The 7,124-nt window shown below is 43.3% G+C and overlaps 1 long non-coding RNA gene across 1 annotated transcript; it reads right to left on the bottom strand.

Moving 5' to 3' along the window:
* Window positions 1–2,996: 2,996 nt before the first annotated feature.
* Window positions 2,997–5,259, bottom strand: LOC135183314 (uncharacterized). The gene is made up of 2 exons (XR_010305505.1): window positions 5,046–5,259; window positions 2,997–3,177 (listed from the first exon to the last, which is right to left on the bottom strand). It is a non-coding gene; the product is annotated as an uncharacterized LOC135183314 (long non-coding RNA).
* Window positions 5,260–7,124: the final 1,865 nt, after the last annotated feature.

The raw sequence follows: 7,124 nt of genomic DNA on the forward strand, positions 1-7,124 counted from the left end.
GATTGGAGTATTTTTAATGAGAGAAATTAGATTATAGGCTGTGGAAACAATGGTGATGTCTACTTCACTCATAGGCTTGCTGAGATGTATAAAAACAAGGACACAAACACAGGTAAGACAGAGTGTCTCTGTCAGAGTTTGTGTTTCTCTCCCTGGGTGTCTTCTATGTAACCCAACTAATCAATCTACATCTAACTCCTCTTGCCCATCCTCCAAACTCATCTTGCACATAAGGCAAACTCTGGGATACGGTAGAGGGGTGGAAAAAAGGTGGCAGGGTGGTTGGAAGCCCCTTTTAGGGACTCTGATTTCTGGGGTATTTAGTTTCTGTATTACTTTTAACTTGTATCTGTCTGTGTATAGCTGTATATATTTGTAAGACCTTGTAAATACCAGGTTCTATTTGAAGTTAGCTGGAGTGTTTTGGTGAGAAGAACTAGATTACAGGCTGTGGAAGGGAAACAATGGTGATGCCTACTTCACTCAAATGCTTGCTGAGATGGATAACAAGAACACAAACATAGATATGGCATTTGAAACACTGCCTGGGCTGTGGGCTGCAGGCTGCATTTCTCTCTAACCTCACCTACCATATCTCTGATTAATCCACTTTGCTTGCTAACGCCCCTGGCTGAACCTCCATTCTTCCTTGGGACTGGGGTAAGGTTGAGAGGGGTGGAAGAAGGTGGAAGGGCAGTTGAGAGCCCCTCCTGGGGACTCAGGTTTCTGGGAGGACTGTTGTGTTTCTGTATTACCTTTTCCCTTGTTTATTTCTGTATCTACTGTAAATATCTGCTTGTGTATTGTGCCAAGCTGTAAATAATAAACTTCATCCAATTCCCAGAGCTGGCTGAGTCTAGTTTGGGTGATCTCCAAAGTGTGTGTGTGTGGGGGGGGGGGGGGGGGGCAGGTAACACCCAACCACCACACATTTGTCATTGATTTCTGTCCCAGGTGGGAGAAACTGCTTCCTACTCATCATCATGTTCATAACCATTTGCTCTACCTTTCTTATTGCATACTCTGATCAATAAACAAGGTAACAAGTACATGACAGTGTTACACAGGGGAATATCAATGTTTTCTCTATTATTTTCCATACCTTTTAAAATAATTTCAGACAAGATGGGTTTATGGTTTAATTTTGACCTATTTCAAGCTTAAACATATTTCAAACCAAATACAGTTGTCTCTTTCAACATTTTGCTTTCCTAAAGTTAAAAAGAAGATTAAGGGATGTAGGTTGAGGATGTTTAGGCAGGACTGTTCTGCATTCAGAGTACTGACTGAAAAATCACCTACTGTCCAGCTACCACAGATTGTAATGCATGTAGTGGTGTGCTGTTACAATTGAGACTGTTCTCCCACAGTCAGCTGTCCCTCCATGGGCATTTGAAATCAGAAATCCTTCATAGGATCAAACTGTCAGATGTCAAATTACCAAATGGAGAAAGCCTTTGTTGGAGCTGTAAGCTAGGAGTGATGACCAATATATGACACTGGGAATAAAATAAACTAAGAAATTATGGGGGAAAGGAGTTGTTTGCATTGCTACCAGAGATGAAACACAGCTGGAGCATACTTTTCTCTACAAACAACATATGTTAGTCAAAAAGAACAGACAGCTATGAAAGGGCTTTGGTTACAACAAACTTAATGTTTAAAGTGCCTTAAGGCAGTAAAAGAAGCCAGTTGTAATACTGAACACCGGTGTACTTCATGAGAACCTGAAACAAGAATGACATGTTTTCAAAGGCTAATCCAAAGAGGATGAAAAACTGAAGAGGATGTGCTAGTTTGAGCCTAGCTAGAGTGTTTTGGTGAGAAGAACTAGATTATAGGCTGTGCAAGGAAAACAAGGCTGATGTCTACCTCACTCATTGATTGCTGAGATGTATAAGAATAGAAACAGAGAGGGCACCAATACTTCTCCTGCTGGGGAGCTCTGAGCTGCATCTCTCTAACCTCACCCTCTATTTCTCTGACTAATCCACTTCGCCCCCTAACCCCCTGGCCAAACCCCCATTCTTCCTTGGGACTGGGGTAAGGGGAAGGTGAAGGGGCAGTTGAGAGCCCCTCCTGAGGACTCAGGTTTCTGGGAGGGCTGTTGTATTTCTGTATTACCTTTTCCCTTGTATATTTCTGTCTATAACCGTATCTACTGTGAATATCTGCTTGTATATTGTGCTAGCTGTAAATGTAAGCTTCATTCAAATTTCCAGAGCTGGCTGAGTCTAGTCTGGGTGATTTCCAAAGTGGGGGGGGGGGGGGGGGGCAGGGAACACTCAAACCATCACAGTATAGTTAACCACAAAATAGGTAGCAGATAATCCATCAGAAATTATGAAGGCACAAACCACAGAATTCAAGAGTTTAGTGTCTTTAGTGTCCTGCCCTACTTCAAATAATTAATGAAACCACAGTGTGATTACCTTTTGGCATATGAAGATGGGATTTCCAATGAAGGGCTAAAATAAAGGATGAGGTACATTAAACATGTTGTCACTGTTCTGCTTTATGATGTATCTGTGGTGGAAACAGCCTTTCTTACACTACTAGAGTTTAAGTCCTTGCAAAAAGACCTCCAAACAAAACCAAATAAACAAAAAAATAACACCCTCCCCAAAGAAACCAATTCCAACCAAAACCAAACCAAGCAAACAAACCAACCCCCCCCCCCCCCCAAAAAAAAAAAGAACAAAAAAAAAACCCAGCCAAAACTCAAAGCCACACTATGGGTAAGACCTTGGTCAAATCATGAGAGGGGTTTCTGCAAACCAGAAATTGTTTCTTAAATAAGAGATGCAGAAGAAAAAGTAAACAAGAAAAGGCAAACAATGATCCAAAGCAGGTGATGCTCTTGAAAATTGGGAGATTGCCTCGAATTGACAGTATTCCCAGCCAACAAACTTGCAACAGAAAGCTGGCAGCCTCAAAAAGCAGCACATGAGCATGCACATCCTGTAGCAAACCACACTCACCAATGCAACTGAGAGTTTTTGGAAGAGCATGTCAGAAATGCAGTGGATTTTATTATGGTGCTAAACAGTTGCAAGTACCAGCAGAATGGAAATAGACAGCAAGGACAAAGAGGATGACTACAGCACCATTAGCTCAGAGCTGTTCTTCACTGCAGTAATGGCCAAGGTACCAGCAGAAGATGAATGATCTCTCAGCCTGAAAATAAATGGAACACTGTTCAATTTTCAGTTGGACACAGGTGCCCAGACCAAAGGGGTACTCAGGATAGAGATGTTAACTCTGAAAAATAAACACCAGAACTCCCCCCAAAACCCCAGTCCAAGGTAATAGCCCCTACACAAAGTAGTAACAGGTGAAGCTTAGATTCACACAACTGATTGCTTATTTGTTGAGGGAGACCTAATATTGAATGTAAATAACAATTAAAAAATACATTAATTACAACAGTATTTCAGAATTAATGCACGTCTTTTAATGCATGACCCACTGTGCTGGTTTGAGGCTAACTGCAATATTTTACTGATGGAAATTAAATCCTTAGCTGGGAGAAGAAAGGAAAAAAAGTCACCAGTATGACTCATTCTTCTGCTGAGAAGTGCAACTAGTCAAAAGATAGAGAAGACACTCACCTCTCAACACACTGCTCAGTTAGTCCTCAGTGCTGCTTCTTCTCTAGTGGTCTGTGTGTGCTTGCATCTGCCTTAACTCTAATCTGACCTAACCTTATTTCCCCTAGCCTTCTTGTCATCTTTGACATCTCACCTCAGATCTCTCCAGATTTATTACATGATATATACAGGTATTGATCTGGTTATTTCTGAACAAAGGGAAAGAGGAGGAAGGAGGTTTGGGTTGGGAGCCTCCTGGCAGCCAGGTTTTAGGAGGTGTTTTGTGTTTCTGCATTACTTTTAACTTGTATACAACTGTAAATAGTTGTGTATATTGCCTACATAGATAGCTGCTTGTAAATTGTGCTAAGCTGTAAATATAGCTTCATTCCTTACCTTCCAGCTGGCTCAGCCTAGTCTGGGTGACATTATAGTGCATGTGGGTAACTGCCAAACCATCACAGTGCTCTCCAAAGGGATAGTGCTTGTTAAAAGGTAGTGCTAGGCAGTCCTAGAGTAGATGTCTCTGTCCATTGCAGGAGGATTCAACAAGATTATCTTTAAAGAGTCATAATGGTTCTGCTTGGAAAAGACCCCTAAGCTTATTGAGTGTGTAGCAGTTAAAGAGATAATGCTCCATTTTGGCTCTAAATTAGAGAGGAGAGGAACTTTCTGGACACTGCTCTGAAGGTAGAGTGAATGAGCAGGACTCTGGTTGCAGAAGGAAAACACTGACAAAGTCTGTATCATTCATTGGTTTGTAATTGGTATTAAAAGTCAATATATAAGTCCCACTCTTTGTTCCCTTTGCCTTCTGCCTTCCAGCTGAATCCTAACCTTGACATCACTGACAGCATGTGAGATCTTGATGGGTTTCTGTCTGGCAGGGGGAGCAGGAAGAAGAAGGTAGTGCTGGCCCCTTCTGGGCTCTCTTTGTCCAGAGAGGGAGGATTGGATTGCTGCATTATTTCTAAGTGGACAATAATTTTTAAACACAAGTAAATAAGGTACATACATGTGCTTGCAAATGCAGCTTGCTGTAAAATATAGCTTTATCTTACCCCCAAGCCATCTGAGCCATGTCCACACCTCTTTGTTGAACACTTCCAGGGATGGTGAGGTGAGTTAGGAGCTTTCACCTCCACCACTACTGAAATTTACCAGAGCAGCTCAGTGGCTTGGCAGCAAGATAAAGCTGCATTTGCAGCATGGCAAAACTTCCAAGCATGCACACACACTATATGCACCAGTATTTACAGTAACACACAAGTTAGAAATAATAGAGAAACCCAAACTCCCTCCTGGGCAAAGAAACTGCACAGAAGAGGATCAAAGCTACCCTCTCATAGAAACAAGCAGATTGGAAGAGACCTCAGAGATCATCCAGTCCAACCTACCACCCAGCCCTACCAAAACAATTCATATGCACACAGAACTGCATTCAAGTTCCCTTACCTGGGCTTGAGCAAAGCTCTTCTCTCAAGACTGCAGTCACAAGCATGAGAACTTTTCCCCCATCTCATTACACACTTCAGGAGAGCTCCAGCGACTGACAAAGAAATTAGAGGCTGCAGATGAGAAGGAACCAGTATTAAGTGCTGTAGTTTCCTACAGAGAAAAAAGGATAGAAAGGAAAAGGTCCTAAGCCAAAGGACTTGTTGTCAAGATCTATCCTGAGTTAGTTCTGAGGACCCCTCCCTGCCCACTCCCCTTTTTAACCTGGGTCCTGTTAGAGGCTCCTCCCAGCCCAGGTGTCACCACTTTGCCCTCGCTCTCCCCCTCCCCTATTTAATGGGCCCCAGGGAGGGCAGAAGCCCTAAGCTTGCCCAACTGGGCAGAGGGATCCTCCTTCCCTTGAGACTGGTGAGTGCCCCTGGCGCACACTGGGTGACTGGTGGAGGTGATCTAAAGGCCGGGGGGCCTGTGTGGCCCCCCGGCTAGCTAGGGTAGGGCTTTGATGACTACTCCAACCTGCCTCACAGGTGCTGGCTGGGTTCCCTTGCTTGGAGTCTTAGCCTCTGAGCCACTTGTTAATCAAAGATGATTTCCTCTTCCTCTCAGCATTCCAACCTGCGGCTGTCGATGAAGAGATTGCCTGAGTGCTCAGCTGCTGTTTGCACTCAGGCCCCTTGGTGTAAAGGTAAAAGGAGGTTCAGGAGCTGGAGCTCAGTGTGTAGAAGATTCTTTCTACCTATCTTGTTTCTTGCTGCCTTCTTCTCTGCCTTCTTTCTTGTTCCCCCTGCTCTAGCACAGCACCTCCTCATGGGGCTGTTCAGAGATGCTGCCAGCTCCAGCATGCAACTCCTCCTGCTGCTCTTCCTTTGTCATTCCTTACTTTTGGCATCCCCTTCCTGCCGCATCTCTATCCTCCCCTATTTGCACCTCCCAACCTTTTTAGTCTGTGCCCTACACAAATATTTAGTCCAATCTTAGGCTTGTGCTTCCAGAGCCATCTTTTGACCTGAATGCAATTGTGTGGCACACAAAATCATCACAGCAAAAAGCAAAATCATCAAGATAAGCAATTGCAAGTCTGAAGGTCTGAGCATTGTGTTTGGTTCCTTTTATCAGTGAAAAAACACCCAGAATCAACTTTCCATTCTGAGAGCTTTAAATGTCCAGATAGTGCATAAAAACTCTGACTGCACAGTGCATCTTTGTGACTTGTGAACTAAATTCCTGCTTGTTGCATAGTGGATGTGTGTTCTACATTAAAAGAGATACAGCTTTAACAAGTCCAAACTGTCACTGAGCCCTCTCCAATCTGCTAACCCATGGCACTAAGTGCCTCATCCAGGCTTTTCTTCAACACCCCCAGGGAGGGTGACTCCATCACCTCCCTGGCAGCCCATTCCAATGCAAATCACTCTCTCTGCCAACAACTTCCTCCTAACATCCAGCCTAGACTTCCCCCAGCACAACTTGAGACTGTGTCCCCTTGTTCTTTTGCTGGTTGTCTGGATAAGAGCCCAACCCCCACCTGGCTACAACCTCCCTTCAGGGAGTTGTAGGCAGCAATGAGGTCTGCCCTGAGCCTCCTCTTCTCCAGGCTAAACAACCCCAGCTCCCCCAGCCTCTTCTAGGGTTTGTGTTCCAGGCCTTTCACCAGCTTCATCAGTTATGCATTACAATAAAGGTCATTAACCACTTCATGAATTTTTTCCCCAGCTGTCAAAGTCACTGGATATGAATTTGAAAAGCAGGCATATAAATGTGCACTGTTTTTAAATAAAAATACCAATTTGGATTCTTTACCTTTTGTGTCCTGGTCTTCTGCTCTGTATCTGAAGATATTCTTTATTTCTGTGCCTCATGTGGCTTTAACACCATGGAAGATACTTTTTCCTCCAAGATGTGGAGCTGTTATTTTGCCTCCAAGCAGGTGTATCTGCTCACACTGTGGATCAGTATTTACTCTGATCATTTCTTAGACCAAAGATGGTTTTAACTTTCTTTTCTTTTTAATTTTTATTTTAAACTGATGAATGCACTCCTTTTTTATTCCTTAAAAATAAACTTTATGCACCAAATATT

This window comes from Pogoniulus pusillus, chromosome 18 (assembly GCF_015220805.1).
Source record: "Pogoniulus pusillus isolate bPogPus1 chromosome 18, bPogPus1.pri, whole genome shotgun sequence".
In the NCBI taxonomy this organism is placed as follows: Eukaryota; Metazoa; Chordata; class Aves; order Piciformes; family Lybiidae; genus Pogoniulus; species Pogoniulus pusillus.